The 18,116-nt window shown below is 37.4% G+C and overlaps 1 protein-coding gene across 1 annotated transcript in view; it reads right to left on the reverse strand.

The window, feature by feature from the left end:
- THSD7A (thrombospondin type 1 domain containing 7A) overlaps positions 1 to 18,116 on the reverse strand; it is a 282,093-nt gene that overhangs the window by 128,318 nt on the left and 135,659 nt on the right. The window lies entirely within an intron of this gene.

An 18,116-nucleotide genomic window follows, 5' to 3' on the forward strand; every position in this document is an offset into this window, starting at 1 on the left:
TCAGTGTCAACAAAAAAAAAAAAAAAAAAAAACCAACATTATATCCTTGAAAGCTGATATAGCTGCTTTTTCCATTATTAAAACCTGCAATATTGAGCAGGTTCAGCTCACAAAATCCACAAATCAGAGGGTAAAAAACCTGTGTTTTTCAGGTTTTTAAAGACCTCCCCTCATACACACCATGCACTGACTTACTATGAAAGAGCAAAAGAACAAGCAGTTCAGGAAAAACAAACAAACAAACCAACCAACCTGTAACCATTTACCAAAGAAAAGATATCTATCTGCAGACCGTTGGTCACACAGACCTTTTCTCTGACTGAGTGCTCATGTTCCCTGCAGAAACTGGGGCCAAGCCACACAATCCTCATTCATCTGAATGATCCCAGTAACAAGACTATTTGTGTAAGTAAAGTTGTGGCACATGCTGGGCTGAACCTTTGTAATATCCAAAGCAGAAGAATTCTGGTACTGCACAAAAGTAAGTTGAACCAACTACGGCAGGTACAAATTGTGTACAACACTTTCTTATTGAATGCCTGGAAGGAATATGAAGCCACGTTTTATTACTGATTCCCACAAGCATTAAAATTCTCATTGACTTCAATACAATTTTCAGCTGTTCATCCAACATTAACTTCAGTAACGATTTGGGAATGGGCTGATGGTAGGTTATACACTTACCCTCTGCTCCTCATTGCCTCTTTTCTTAAGCGGACACTGCAACTGAACAGTTTGTTTGTAGTTCTAAAATCCTAAGCATTAATAATCCATAGCAATGCCAGCTGGCAGAGACCAAGTCAGCTCATGGAAACTCCTCAGTATTTTTTGCAGATTAAGGTTGAATTAGTGTTTCCAAGGTTTAGTTAACTAGCCAGAAAAACAAATGTATATTAATTACAAATACATTTCAGTTTCCATTTCAGCAAGATTACCCTACTTTATCTCTAACCAGCCTTCCACAATTGACATAATCATTGTTGTATTTAATTTAGGTGTATTTACCCTGAGTAGTGTATTTACACTGATATCATTTTCCCAGAATACTGCTTTGAACACTTGCCAACTTTGAAAGAGTAAAGACTGCAGAAAATCTCCAAATAAAACAGAAATACTAAAATAATCATGATTGAAATAAAGCTAAATCGTTCACCTTGCCAAGTACAAATTTTTGTCTTATCAGATCACTACATCTTTTGTATACTATGTGTGTTTCATGAAGAAATCCCTCTTTGTAATGAGCAGGTCTTTACTATACTCCAGATGAAGAGTTTGTCTATTTGGGATTCTACCAGATTTTCCAAGAAATCCCATTGTACCTAAAAAATTGTACTTGACATCTAAGTATCTTCAATCCAAATCATTGATATGTTGACACTAATGCAAGTGATAAAAATGTCAGCCTCAATGTACTAACTACTGCCTTTGGCAATGTAAAGGGGGGGGAGGGAATGAACCTGTACATGAGTGTGATAATGAGGCAAAAACAAGCTCTTTCATTAGATTACAAAATTGTTGCTTTTAGAATTAGATCCAAAATAATAATGAGGTAGACAGGCTCATGCATTAAACTGCATTATTTTGCTTTTGCTGTGAAAAAGCATGCAATTTAATAAAAGCATTGCCAGTGAGTACCAACAAACCACACTTACATGAACCTTTGAGCAAACTACTACTCAGGACCTCTAGGTTCACGTTATTGTTGACACAGAACTATTAGTGAGGTATCTGACCCTCCCCCTTATCCACATTAAGTTGCTTTTTAAGTTTAAATGCAAAATAATCCATTTAGAGTACAAGGTTACAAGTACACCAAAAACTTAAAAGTTGCACTCTACTGCACGCTTCTTTATATGACTCTGACAGGGCCCTACAGTGAGCCACAGCTTTGGGGCAGGGCTCCAAAAGCTTAGGCTTTCTAAACCTCCAAAAGGTTTAGGCTTTCTCCTTAGTGAGTTTCCTCAAAAGACTAAAGGGCTTCCACACTTGACAAATTTCATTTGTGCAGAAACTTAAACCATGTGGAGGGGAGAAGTGTTAAAGAAAGAAAGATGAAAGCAAAAGCAAGGAGAACAATAAATGAGTTATACACAATTCTTCCCCCGCCCTCTGAGCCTCCGTTGTGACTCTGTGCTTCCCTCCCATACAATGATTGAGCAGCAGCAAACTCTGTCCTGTGCTCTCTGGCCTCCAGAAATCCCTCTCCCTCTGCAGTCTGGCCACCTGCTCCATGCCATACCCCCATGCTCCCCACCCTTCTCTCTTTTCTGTGCCATCTTCCCCAACTCTGTAAATGGCTCCACAACTACTTCTTCAACAAGTGTAATACCAATGAGGAAAAAAAAAGCGTAACCAGTACCATTCTCCACTTTTCTCTTTGGGAATCTGGAAGACATAGGGAGCAGGGCGGGTGAAAGGAAAAAAAAATAACCACCCTAACACTGCCAATATTCAGTGCTCCTTTAGAATAAGTTGCTAACTTGCAATTAATTTAAAAAAGCCTATAAATATGTCAGCAATCTCAACAGTTTACCTTAATCCAGTTTAAATCCAGTTGTTTTCTTCGGGGGGGGGGGGGGGGGGGGGGGGCGGCGGAGAAGAGGAATTTCTACTTTGTTACTTTATTTAGCTTTCAAAATATTATTTTAAAAAAGATTTATTTCTAGCAACATGAACAGAAACTTGCTTTGACCAAAATTATTCTGGGAAATGCCAATTTTAATTTTGTTTTTCTTTGAAAACAAGAACTGGTATTCACTTAACCAACATTTCCATCAGTTTTCAGTTGGTCACTGCTTTGAAACACTCAGTGAGGTTATCCACATTTGCTTGTAGGATCACAAGTCACTGTTGTTAACCTCAAGCACTAGCTGAGGAATGTTGTCGCCATACATTCTTTACATGGACCTCACAAAGAGACAGAAGCTCCTCTACAATTCCCTTTACAGGTACAGATCTCTATCTGCCAAGAACACAAAGAGCCTACAGTATTTCACTTCTAATTTAAGTGGCCCCAAATACACTGTGAGCAGCAAGGCCAGACATGATATACATTGTGAGCATCAAGGCCAGACATGATTCTCATTTGAAAATAATCACAAAAAAGCAGGAGAATAAATGTCTCTGAACTGAGTAAAGGGGCTTTGTGACTATCCAAATAACAAGAAGTGCATCCCAACGCAGTCCTGATTCACTGCCAGGCTTTCTTCTCATTGCCACAGGTTGAAGAAGCAGCACCCAGCACATGCTTACAATATTTCTTTGCTGGCTGGTCAAGACATCACTGAAGATACATTATGGAAAACCAATGAAGGCAGAGGCTCTGAATGATCCTTAGAAGTCTGAGAAAACCACATACAGATCACCTGCAGCATATGTTTTATATTACAGCATTATTATGGGCTGTACAATTAACACAACATTTGTAAATGTGAAATGTGGGGATAAAAGTAATCTCACAGAAACTACTGTAGCACAGATAAGCAGCCCAGCAATGAAAGAGATCAGCAGAAGGCAATGCAGAGCCCTGTCCACCACCATCAGTTCAGAGCTGCAGGAGGTGCGTGGGGGGTGGCTGCTCTTTCACAAATTCTCAGCTGATGTTAAGCATTAGTAACAACAACAGAAAGCCTATCGGAAAGCTGTCGATCCTAATCAAGGCCTCATATGATGTTTTAATTAGCTCTTTATGAGTATTCTTTAGGTTCTTTTTTCCCCCACTGAAACAGCCTTCATGCAGACACAGCCCTCCCTGCCGTGGGCTGATGCAGTTACACCCAGGCAACGGGATGTATGTCTGCTCAAACCATTTTGCACTGCATATGCTGCAAATGCAAAGTTGTTTTTCTTCGGATTTTGTTTTAAACATGTTTAGATGAACAAGTCATAGTCTACCTGCAGTAAGCTGTACCTGTCTCATGAAAATATCATCATTTAACCATTCTGTGTTTAATCAGCATATTACAAATGGCAGTTACAGGAATAAATAGGAACCTTGCTTCTTTTTTGTTGTTGGGAGTTGTCACCAAAGTTTTAGTGAGTTTAAAATGTCTTTTGAAATTCTTTGTCTTCTGAAGAGATTACTATAAAATACAATATTAAGATTCCCTCTAAGCTTCTGGAGGATTAACATTTCTTTTTTTAGGAAGCAGGAAAGTAAGTGAATTAACCATTATTGCAAGTTTATTTTGAAATTTCAGGGAGTGATCACAATGGAGTCAAAAAATCAAGACAAAACCCCCACTAAAGCACTGACAGCTTTGCAGCAAACCAAGAACAAAGTAATCTATCATAGTATTTAATATCTTATATATTAACATTGTTTCAGGTACTAAATTTATTACTATTAGAAGCAGAAAAAACTTATTTTTAATTTTGATTCAGGGCAAATAAGGCTATGTGAAAATCCCTCCAGCCTTTAGCCACACACAAATAAGAAAAAATAGACAAAACCTTCCCCAGCTGTCCCCAAACATAAAACTCAAAATATGTCTTAAAGCAGAGCAAGACATTACTCCTATTTTAAACAAATGAGGGTTGCACCACTGATTTAATCTGAATTTTTCTGTTCTTCCAGTGAGAATTGGTTTTGACCCATTTTGTATTATTGGTTTGATGCCTGTAAGTAGCATTAACAGTCTAATGCCAAAGAGAGAGACTCGGACTGCACAAGACAGTGAGCAGCTTAGTTCTCAGTATTTTGAGAGGATTGTCTTTAAAGAGACTATTGAGAGACTGATGAGCAGAAATCTACTTTTTCTAAGTTCAGAAACAAGCTAACCTTACCCAATATTGGAGACCTCAAACTTCTCTGTATTGAGAATGTTGTGATGAGGGCTGAGAAGGTTAACTGGGTGATACAGGGCTGAGAGTCAGAAGGACACCAATATTACAAGATACAGTTCAAGTCTAAGCAGTAAATCTCAGGAAAAAGACACAGATCAAGAAGTCTTTGAAGGACTCAGGAGATGGCAGTGAATGCAAACTGCAGCTCTCGACAGCGGAGCCGGTTAAGAAGCAGGATGAACAGCTGGCCACTGAGAATGTAACAGCTTCAGAGCTGCTGCCAAAATCACTTGCAGAACCTAATTTAATTTAATTGCTAAATTAAAATACAATAAGCATGTCTATAACTTGGTACAGTATACCTATATAATCTATATTTGCTTTACACCATTATGGTGGCAAAGGAAAAACTGTGGCAGCAACAAAATATTTTTATCATAGGCAGTAGCTAATTTTGAAAGTCTAAATAGTAAACAGAGTCTCATTGATACAGACACATTCCCTATTACACTGGGAAGAAGTAATACAGCAAAACATCCTCATTCTAGATAAATTCTTGATGGCTTTTTTTTTTTTTTTTTTTTAATATAGAATCTGAGATGCTGTCAACATGACAAGCCGGCTGCATTTGGAGAGGCAGATTCTGTAATTTATACTATCAGGAGTGCCAAAACAGTAGAAGATCACTCATAACAAAACCTTTATTTATGCACCTTTCCCACCCATGGCGGGACTCCCTGGGTGCTGTACGACTTAGCTGGCAAAAGAGCAGGCAGCAACTCTCCCCTCCAGGAGTGCTATGGATCACCTTCACTGTCGTTTCTATTTAATGCTTTTGTCTTTCTCTGCTCCTCTTTCAGAGGTTGAAAAGAACATGCAAGGCAGTGTCTGCATCAAAGAAAATGGATTGAGGATATGGAAGAGAAAGAAAAAAGGAAAAGATTCTCAACATAATAAAACATAACACCTGTGATTCAGAGGATGGAAATGGACAATCAAATATACCTACAAAGGATTTGACTCCTAGGTCAATTTTTTTGTTTCCTGATACTGCAAGGGAGAGTGTAAGTCACACTACAGTTCAAATAGTTTCAGAATCTGAAGAAAAAGTTGTTCATGTTTCTCAAATTAACAAGGAAATATAAAAACTAACATTAAAAAACAGTGATGTAGATTAGATTAATCTACAAATTTCACATTGTTTCCCCAACTTTTCAATGTACACTTTCAAACAATAAGATAAAGATAAAGGCAAACTTGAAAGTATATAAAAATCAGCCATTTGGGTATCTTTCTAGGTGTGCACGTAATTATTAAGGTACTTTAGAAATGTGGTCCCTTTTTATTTTTCCCCCTATAAATATCCATTGGGAAAATACATTCACACATGTTCCTGGTACTATTAATGGTAATTAGCATTATCCATCTGTTCTCAAGTTTCTCTTAAAATCATGAATGTAAACACATGAAATAAACCTGAGTAACTATACCAGTTTAAATTCTGACAGCATTGCAAAAAGTGTAACGTTTATTCACTGTTTCCCTATCAAAGCATTTTCATACTAGAACTTCACAAATTACTGGAACCAAATTTTACATCTTTTCCTCCAGCAAGTACTCCTTTTGTATATTAGAAAACTGGTGTGTCTAAACCAAGGTTGTGACTCCATAAGAAAAAAATGTTAAATTTAACATACTTTCACAGTGTTGCAGTGGCCTTCTGTGCCATAATTCATGGCAGTTTTAGCACCACATTTCACTTGGTAGAGGAGGGGTTTGTCTGCTTTGTGCTTTTTCTGCCTTAACATTGTGACAATTGTAACAGATATTGAAATTTTTTTTCATCTGTTATAAACATGGAGAAGGTAAAAGGTAAGTATGTAGTACAAACAAATACATAAAGAAACAAAAAGGTCTCAAATATTTTCTCCTTTATTTAATAAAATGTTAGTTCTTCATCCCACAGACGGACAGGTCTGAAAACTTAATTCAATGTGGGGTTTTTTTTAAGAAAAAAGTTAAAAAAAGAGAAAAACTCAACCACCTCCTTATATTTGTCACTGTTGGATATTTATTTTGTTGCTCTAGCTGCGTGGATTCAAATTTTTAAATGAACTCTATCAGGGCTCACACTTTTCATACCACATTTGTTCCCAAAGTGATCTGAATGTACAGTGGCGTTAACACCTTGAAAACCACTATCTACACTGAAGCTATCGAGAGCCTCCAGCTCACAGTAGTGGTGCAACATGATTATCTGAAGTATATGCTAGCGCAGACATAAACATGAAAGGCTGACAGCTCACAGTGCAGAACTATCTGGCTTTGTGCTGTTGTCATAACCTGTAATTAAATCCTTTCCTTTAGGCTTATTATACACTTAATTCTCACATTATTCAGTTTTAAAACAGGTCTTCCTTCAAACCTTTTTTTTTTTTCTGTTTTACCATGAGTTCCTCTAACTATTCCTTTTTCCTTTACATAGTATAGCAGTAGCAGCCAAAATGAATATTGAATGAATACACGAAAGGAATACTTAATTGAAGCAGCATGCTTTAAAGAGAAACAGAGCTTCTATGTTCTACAAAGCAATTACACTGCTTTGAGCTTCTAGTCATGTTGTAATAAATACTTCTGATATTATAAGATATTGAATACTGTTTCTTCTAGCCCACAGTCAGTTTACATATAAAGCTGGTTCGTGAACATTTCTTAGTTTCATTAGAGGTGCTGTTAAACCATACTAACGTATTCCTCACACTCCTGTTCTCTCTCTAGTCACACTGCTGGCTGAAAAGCCAGATAACGCTCTTTTGACAAAATGATGATTCCCATACGCAGCAAACACTCTCGCAGGCTTTGTAAGTTGGATGAAAGGCTTCATTAACCTTTGCTTGTATCTCTCCTGCATATGTCTGTTTTGTTTTTTCTGATTACTACAGGTGAAAGCTGCTCTTCATTTCCTGCATGGAACAGCTATACTGCGACAGACCAGAGACCTATGTATGCCCGTACCCATCTCCTACAGCAACAAAAAACAGAGGCTGGAAGAAGGTCTAGTAATGTGGTGAGCATATACAATGCCTTCCCTGGTATTTTCCCACCATTTCCACGTCACACACCAAGGTACAACCTTCTGATTCCATTAATACTTATACATGGACATCAGATAAAGAACATTCATGTGTTCTTCAATGACCTTCTAAATATCAGTTGTAGGAAGCATATTAGAAACTCCTATATTTGCTGTTCTTTCTGTGCAAGGCTACCAGAAATGTAATGATAGAAAACACATGGCACGAACCTATTTTACCTTATGCAGTGGGGAAGGAAAAACAACCAAAAACCACTCCTGTGAACAGCAGAGCCAATTATGAGCAAATCTGTGAAATCAATAGTTTCTTCCAACTATTATGCAGAATGTAATCCCGAGAAAATATTAGCATTTTACAATGAAAGCTCTATAATTACATAAGCAACAATAACTTCACCACAAATTATTCTTATCTGTGTCCCTGTAGATTTTTACAGTTCTGCCTGCATCAGAATCTGATTTTAAGGGAAAGGTTATTGAGAAAACCAATTCATGATGCCTGCCTATTAAAGAGGAGGATTTGATTTGTATAGATTAAGATGAGGTTTTCCCCTTGGTTTTGAACCAAGATTCACTGTTTTCTCCCTGTTGGCATTTTACATGCAATTCACTCGCAAATCTCAAAGCAGATTTTAACTGAAACATTGCTAAGAGAACATCTCACTTAACCTGAAAATCTCATTGTTTGTACTATTCTCAGTGACTATACATGGAAATGCAGATTGTTGCACTAACTTAACTAACCGAAGCTTGCCCTTTACTTCTCATCAGAGAGCCCCAACTAGATCAATTGAAAAAAACACCACTAGCTCTTGTCACAACACCGGGACATCAGCAAGTGTTTCTGCAGATTAGGAGAGTTTATTTCTGTCCAGTCTTATGCAATCTCATGGTAATCAGCCATATTGAACATGTTATAGGGACTTTAAATCATATCACTTTCACTTCTATCATGAAGAATTTTGCAAATCAGTTTATTAAACATGATTTTCATCAGTACATACAGGCTGCTCTATTAAAAAAGACAAAATATTTCTGTTTCAATTAGCATCAAGACCAAGTGAATGCTTCTGGTTTTCTGGCTTTGCCTCATTTTCTGCCCTTTTATTTCTTTCCCTTGTTCATCATAGCCTCCTGCTGTGGTGCTGATGGCCAGAAGTGCTAGTTGTGTGGCTGCCGCAACCACAGGCTACATTCATCAGTGCACACCATCATGCTTGTGCCAGCCCAGCAGCTTGTAATCCCAGTCTCTGCTTACACTAGCCAAGGGCAAACAAGTAAAAAAACTTCCTTCACTGAGATACAAAGAAATTTACTGCTATAGCTTTTCAGAGACTGGCTACAGCTTTTTGACTAGACTACTAGAATCAGACATCAGAAATTAAATGTGGTATCTTTGCGCAGTGACTTTTTAAAGGGTCAGACTTCCTGCGAGATATATATGTCAGACAAGGTAGCAGGAAGTTGGTTATAGGAAAACACTACAATTTAGTTGCATGAAGTCAGAAAGAGATTTAGGTTGAACTCTCAGACCAACTGCTAGCTTGCAGGATGATCCACATGCACCAATTCCATCTCCTTGCACTTCAGCTTCTTCTGTGTAAGGCAGGGACAACACTATGAATCTTTAAAACACATTTAGACATATTGATGAAAAATGGTGTGCAAGAAGTTAATAGCAGCAGGAATACATGTTCTGTCATTTTCTTTCTGGAAGCGCACAGTTTATTCAGTATCTTTCCCTTGAGTTTTGCCCTAATTCCCAGTTGCGTTGAAAGGTGTATTTTAATAAAAAAGCAAGAAGCCCAGACAATAAGCTGCTGCTTTTTCTTACTCTTAACAGAAATCTTATTCATAGAGCACAGCATGCATACTTCTCATCTGTGTCTTCCCTCTGCCTCCTTGGCCACAACAGAGATAATACAGATATTCGAGGATTAAATAAGAAGGTCTATCATATCTCGGGATTCTTTATAGTTGTTTTCTTCGCCACTAATGGAACAAAATAAAATAGGAGACCTGAACTTAATGAATATCACTTAGATAATGTTCTGGACCTGTCATCCTTTTGGTTTTCTTCTAATTCATTGAAGCAAAGGAAATTTAATGAAATTGCATCTTTTAAGTACAGAACATTACATAAAGGGTCAATTTTATATATTTATTTGTATTTGCCTCTAAATATTTCATTATTGAAATTGTCTACGTGTGGGACTGAAATAACAATCCAGTCATAAATCTTTTGAAGTGCACTAGAGAATTTATGTCTTGCTGAGATACATTCTCCCAAGCATATCCTCTGTTCATTTATTATTCATTATTATCTACAGCTTGCCGAATTCCTATGAAACCCATTTTCAGTTTTTAAATGGCAACTTTCCCCTAAAATTGTTGTGCTTTCATTATGTAGACATAGTGCTTAGAACTATGGGAAGAAAAGCCAACTAAGACATGTGAATGTACGGGTGCCACCATGTACCAGACAAGGATAGATCATTATTAGTTTAGAAGAAGTCTTGTCAGGACCATATAAAACTTGTCACTTCAATATATTCAAAATAAGTAACGTCCTCATGTGAACACTCTTTAATATATCATTTTAACTCCAGACAACTGAGATAAAAAATAAATTCAAAAAAGTGACTATTACTTACTTCCATCTGGCAAATGTGTTGCACAATCATATTAAAATAAGTGGGTTTGTCTATTTTTGTGATGTTGGAAATATATCTAACAAACCCTTCTGTGTAAATAGCTTTTTTTAATGTTTGTTTTAGAAATAAGTCATAACTTCTATGAAATATTAATGTAGGCAGTCATTTCAGTATATCAGACCATATCATAACTTTGGCTTTTAAACAGAACTCTCCATTAACCACAGCAGGAATTTCTGCTTAAAAATAAATTACCTTGGTGTAGTATTATCACACTGATCTATCACAAGAACCCAAGATGTCCTATAAAAAATGCAATGAATCACTATTGCCAAAATTTAAAAGTACACAAGTATTTTAAGGAAGGCATCACAAGAATACTCTCATATCGAAAAACTCCAGATTTCTTAAAATTCCTCTCATCCACCAAAGAAACAGAGACATGAACTCAGCGACTGACCTCTGCCTTAGTCATCTGTTCTAGCACAAACCCAGCTTACCCTTCCATTGCTAGTACTACCTTTGATTTCTAAAGTTACTTCATAGAGGTAATTTCCTAAGAAATAACAGCAGAATCTCACTAGATGACACTAGGATATGACATCTACTTTACTCTTTTATCTTGATAGAAGAATGCCTAAATAGCAAGTAAAACTTTTAATATATTTTTTTAGCATCCCTTTAGACCTTCTGTAGATTTGAAAGGATCTACTCGGTTGTTATGTGGGCAAACCACCCAGTTAAGATAAGGTGAGAGATGGAGAAGGCATTAGAGGACTTCAAACGTGCAAAGCTACAAGCTTGAGGAAGGAATGTGGTAATGAGGTAAACTGCATGTTCCTCTCCAGAAAGGCAAACACAAGCAAGGAATTTTTGTCTTTTCTATTAATTTGTCACTTCTTGGGAAACTGTGCTAAAGTGCCAAGTATCAAAAGGAAGGAATGTCATTGAATATGCCTCCAGAATGATTTTATGTCACTACTATTTTACTGTCCTCAAAAACTATTTTCTTTCTATTCTCCTCTACACAGGCCCTCATTCAGACCTTCAAGAAAACTGTAGGCCTTTGATTTTTGTCAGATATTCTTAAAGCCTTTAGAAAGGAAAATATATAACAGAATATGCATCGTGTGGTATTCATCAAATATTTACTGAGCCCATTCTTTTAGCTGAAATTTTAGGAAAAAAGTAATTAAAAATTTTATGAAAGAAACCCCAACTACATGTAAGCCTGACTGATTTCTTGTGTTGATCATAAAGAATAACCCAACAAAAAAAAAAAAAAACAAACCAACCACCAGAACTCTACAGGAAAGAGAAATTCTTCTAGAGAGCTCAGCATAAAGTAAAAACATGGTAAGACAGAGCCAGATGTCACTTGTAACTGCTATTAAATAATAAAAGAAGGAAGGATATAAGCCTTTGGTTTCTGCTCTTTCAGAAAGCCAGCCACAAATCTAAAAGCCCGCCCAGTAAAGATAAACCAGACAGTACTTCTTTTTACCAGAGTACGACTCTGTGAAAGGCATGCAAATACTAAAGTAAAATTCACATTAATACAGGATATTTAAAGGCACCCATCATACTTTACAAACAATAGTTTAAATCTGATCTTTACTGTCACCAAATTCTTATTGCCAGCAGAAGCTTAGGGATAATTTTATCAGCTGCTGAGATAAAATGGCAATATTTCATTTTCCACAAAATATGAACACAAAGCAGTACAGACAGAATATCATATCTTATCTAAATGGAGAAGGGAAGAGAAGGTTCAGGGGGAATCTTACCTGTGTGTACAAAAACCTGAAGAGAGGGTGCAAAGAGGACGGAGCCGGCCTCTCTTTAGTGGTGCCCAGACCAGACAATGGGCACACACTAAAACACAAGAGGTTCCCTCTGAACATGAGTGTGCTGGGTTTGGCTGGGGCAGGGTTAATTTTCTTCACAGCAGCTGATTTGGGGCTATGTTTTGGATTTGTGCTGGAAACAGAGTTGATAACACAGGGATGTTCCAGTCCCTGCAGAGCAGGGCTCACACAGAGCCGGGGCCTTCTCTGCTCCTTACCGCACCCACCAGCGGGTGGGCTGGGGGGGCACAGGGGCTGGGAAGGGACATGGCTGGGACAGGTGACCCCAGCTGACCAAAGGGATATCCCATACCGTATGGCATCATGCTCAGCATGTAAATCTGGGGGAAGAAGAAGGAAGGGGGGGGACATTTGGAGTGATGGCATTTGTCTTCCAAAGTAATCGTTTCACGTGACGGAGCCCAGTTTTCCTGGAGATGGCTGAACCCCTGCCTGCCCATGGGAAGTGGTGAATGAATTCCTTGTTTTGCTTTGCTTATGCGCATGCCTTCTGCTTCAGTTATTAAACTGTCTTTAATCTCAACGCACGAGTTTCTCACTCTTACTCTTCTCATTCTCCCCCCCATCCCACCAGGGAGGAGTGAGCAGGCAGCTGCGTGGGGCTGAGCTGCCAGCCAGGGTTAAACCACGACAATCAGAAAACACTTTTTTACTGTGAGAGTGACTGCGCACTGGAACAGGTTGCCCAGACACAACGTGGAGTCTCCACCTTTGCAGATATTCAAAAGCCATCTGGACACAGTCCATGGCAACCAGCTTTAGGTGGCCCTGCTTGATCAGGGGAGTTGGACAAGGTGACCTCCAGTAGTCCCTTCCAACCTCAGTCATTCTGTGATTCTGTGAAATACTTACGTATCAATATCAAACACAAAAGTCACAAAGGAAGTATTTGGTTACATATTTTCCAGAATATCAGTTTCCCAAACTTCACTATGCCAAAGTTTCAATCAGTATATAAAGACTAAAATACATTATCTATTCATAAGTAGATATATTCAGGAAGTAGACAGTAAGAAAATGCTATTTGTTAAGGTTTCTGGTTCATGAATTATAGAACTTAGTATAAACTCTGTACCTTTCTAGAAATAGCTATTTAATTCCATGCTAGAGATTCTGCATCAGAAAACTGAACAGAAGAACAATTTATTATGAAAATTATCTACAGAATTTTAAAAATTAACTAATAGATAATTCCCATAAACTTTAAATATGTATGCAGTCATGCTCCATTAAACATTAACTACACCAGAAGTGAATTCCAAAATATTTTTTATGATTATTAACTTATTGAGTAAAGAAATAAATGTCACGGATACAAAATGGCAGAAAAGATTCAAAAGTATACATTGAGAATACTTTATAAAGCACTCTTTATGGATTACAAGTGTTACATCTCCTTGTTTAGGCTTCATTAAACAATGTATACTTATATACATATATTCATTCTTAAAACTCTTCCATCCACTATTTCAGAATCTTAGACAAACATGAAGCTCATTTTCTACATGGTGAAGGAACAGTCCATGTGCAAGGGCAATTTAAAGGAGAAAAGTATTGGGAGACATCTATATACCTGAGCAGGGGCACAAGCATTTGTAGTCAGTCACACTAGTAGAAATTTTAGGACAGTGACTGAGTACTTATCAAGAAACCACTGCAGCTGGAATCAGGAAAAATGTATTTGAAAAAGTGTCTACAGAGCCCAGTTCATGAGAACTGCTGAAACGATGCTGAGATGTCAGGTCAATCAAATGTCTAGGTAGCTAAATAGTTTCCTTAATTTCACATTCTTCAGTTTTGCTAATGATTGATTAGACCTGAATTCCTGGGTGTAACTTCAAGGAGAGAAATCTGAGAACGTTGTTTTGTGATACAATAATATTCAATTAAAAGCCGTTCCAGAAAGCAACTGCACCTGAGTGAATATCTATTGTTGCACAGACCTAGAAGACTCTTCAAAGCAAAAAACAAATCTTACCCTTTTAAAAGACTGTCCTAGCATTATACCAGTTTAGCACAGCTCCTTTGGCTACATCACTTAGGAAAGTAGAAATGTCATTCTCTATTCTAATTCACCTTCAGGTAAGAAGGTTAAATCATTGGCGAGGAAATTTTAACAGGTCAGATCTTTCAAAATCAATAATGAACTGGGTTGCAGATATCTTTCAGAAGGGATAACTTCAATTAAAACAGCCCTCACCAGAGATAACGAGTAGAAAAGGAAGGTTAGTGTTGGACAAAGAAACGTTCACCCTCTTGCCAAACAGGTGATGCAGAGATCCTTATCAGCCTGAATTATGCTGAAAAATCTTCAAAAGGCTCTGAAAAAAAAAAGGTCACTTTGCTTCAAGGAGACTCTTTACAAAAGAGTAAGAGTGACTGAAAAGTCTTTCCTAATCGTTTTTAAAACTCACCAACATGAAAATGTTCTCTGGACTCAGTAAGAAAGAAAGAAAGAAAGAAAAAAACCTGTTATGGGAATTTCAATGTCTCAAAGTACATTTACAGCGATCTTACGGTCACTGTTTATTTTTCTGGAGAACGTGTAAGAGGTAATTATCCATCCAGACTACATTAGCAGCCATAAAATCTCTCTTACCCTCTTCAGTGGCACTACAGAACAAATTTTGTCCAAGCAGGGACACACATGCATTTATCCCAAGTCTCCATCATAATGTAAAATTTGACTCAATTCCAATTTTATTGGAGAAGCTCTTGCTCCCTCTTAAAATATCAAGTTCATGGTTGGATAACGGGAATTTGCCTCGTATGGATGTATAACAAACTAATTATAAATCAAATGCAGGAGCCTAAATTTGTCTTATGTACTTTGACCTCATTACTGAATCCTCAATACCATTGCCAATTTTTTTCCATTTATTTCTTATTATAATACTATTTGGGATGCTTCTTTTACTTGGAGTGAGAAATAGTCACAGTCATCTAAAGAATGGGCACACTTTAAGAAGGGCACCCTTGTTTGTTCAACAGCAGGTTAATGCAGGCAAAGGAAAGCTCAACCCAGTATGGCACGGCTGGAAAACAAAAGTCAGCTGGTAGCAAAGGGAATAAAATACACTCCCCAACCATCTCCTTATTATATGCAAATCACTATACTCTGCTTAATTAGTAACCTCTGCATTTTTACTTCCAGTCTGATTTTTTTAAGGCAATAAAGCCACTCCAGGGTAGGAGGTTATAGCAGAAAGAAACCTGACTTCATGCCATTTGATCAGTATTTCCCTTGAATAGCATGGGACTACGTAAATCGTATCAGAGCTGGGTATTATGCAATAGGCAAACACAACCAAGAAATGAGACTTCTTTCTTCCTTTTCTTTCAACTGTTCAAACACCAACACCCCCTAGAAGTTCTGAGATTGAAACTAGATCCTTTTCTGGAAGATGTGCTCTATTACTCATGTTCATTTTATTGGTCTAAGGACCAACCACATCTGACCTTACTGTGTTAGATATTGTGCAGCTTCAGAGAACTAGAATGCCCAGGTGCTACCACGTGGAGTTCACAAGCTAGATCAAGCTCAGGGGAGATACCTATAATGCACATGCAGAGTAAACAGTGTGATGACTGCAAGCATGTTAGTTGCATTAAATTTTTGATCAATTGTTTTCTTTCCTGGGAACATTTATGTCAAACAGAGAGAAAAAGGGAAATCTCTAGAAGAGTCAATAAGAAGTGTGAGTGGAGCTGAGGTACAGTGACCATGAGAAGGCAGGAAGAAAGGTTTGAAATAGTCAACCAGAAAAGTACAAGAGCTCAAAATAGTTGATTTCATATACAGAAAGTCCCTACTTTAGCTGCTTCTGCAGCTGCTAATGCAGGTGGGAGTCTTCAGCTGTCTTGAAACCTTAAATTATCTTGCCTCAGTTGAGCAAGAACCTTAAATCATTTTCAACATAGGCAGTAATTGTGCAATCTACACATTAGTGCAACATTTTGTTGCAGAGCACCTAAAGACATTCACACAAGTAACTGCCTCCTTGCACCTGATGCCCTGCCTCCAGACACCCTACCCTTGGACCAGTATCAGCAGTGTACACAGACTGCCGATACCCTGTCCCCTGCCTGATGCTGGCAGCGCAGGCAGCATGCTGCCCACGTTATTGATGTAAGGGAGCATTTTCTCCCATCACATTGCCATTGCTGAAGCCAATGGGTGGCCCAACTTTTACCCGCATGCAGTAGGCATTTGCACAATTAGCTGTTGCTGCCAGATGACCTGGACACCAAGCACCCCTGGCAGCTCGCCAGGGCCACGGCATCGCTTATGACCCTGTGTTTGCTGTCGACGATTAGGTGAACTGCCATATGGGCATGATGCTGCTTATCGTTCCTACTGCCTCAATAAAGCTTCGTTTTATAACATGTTGCCAGACCCCATTACCGTTCAGACCACAGCACCCAACCATACATTAAAATTGAACACTGGTTGAAAATCCAGAAATTTAATTTAAGTTAGATGTTAAAGTAAAAGTGAAAATATTAATGGGCCAGGAAGCATTTTGCCAGCATGATTTCATTTGGAGCACTCTATTACTATTACCCAATCAATCTGTTATGATATATGTTAACAGAATAAAATATGACACAAAAACTGATTAAAAGATACTATTGGGAATATTTATTTTCTTGCCTTCTAAGGGAAGGTAAAATACAACATGTGCTGTCTACAAATCACTACTAATTTGAAGCTGCAGAGAGCACTATTTTATGACGTAACAATATATACTGATTAATAATTTTGAATTAAATTTATTTAAATAATAGTTTTATTGAAAGTATGTTTCAATTCTTAAATAAGCAGTCAAAATGCACACATTACAGTGAGAGATTTGAAAAAAGCCAGCTATTTTAGTGCTTTCCTTTTCCAATAATTCAAACACTAATAGCTAAAATCCAACAATAGAAGCTCAGACAGTGATTCTACTACTCCCTTGGTGGCCTTTAAGACCTTGGTTTCAGTCACTAATCCAGATGCTAACAGACCTTCCTCTATTACTAGGAATGATATCAGAAGCTTTCATAATTTCTCTGTAAGAAATGGAACACTTATCTGAGCAAATTCAATATTAATTGCATGTTTCACTTCAAACACTCTTTACAGCCAAGAGGTTTTTCACTATCAGCAACTAAATATGTCAACCGCATTACACAACTTACAGAGCAGAAATAATAAAAAGTTTGAATGGAAATGCAAGAGATTTTCTTAAAAGAACCTGACATTTTCTTTAGATAATACAAATTATCAGAGATGGTTTGTAATAAAACAGTGTCTCCTATTTATTCTTCAGCTTCTTTGTTTCTCTGAAACCTTCCAAACATAAAGGTTTGAAAATAGCAAAAGCAAAAGCAGTTTCTCTAACAGAATGGTCATATTTTAATTGTTCTACAACAACCACCAGAATGACATCCTGATTTTAGTTTCCAAGAAGACTTGGTAGCATAAAAAGAGTGATCGGTTATCATCTTATTAAACCCTAGAAATTCCAAAATAAAAAATAAGGATTTTTTTTTTCCATTATTCAGGTATATGCTTATGGCAAAAAGCTTTCCCAATAAATGTACTGCATGATTTAAAATAAATCTACTAAGAGCAACTCAGTCGTGACTGGGACCTTATGTTAATAGTTCAATATAAATGACATATATATATATATATCCCCCTTTTTAGAAGTTAAAAGGATGATTTCTATC

This window comes from Falco punctatus, assembly GCF_963210335.1.
Source record: "Falco punctatus genome assembly, chromosome: 4".
Taxonomy (NCBI): domain Eukaryota; kingdom Metazoa; phylum Chordata; class Aves; order Falconiformes; family Falconidae; genus Falco; species Falco punctatus.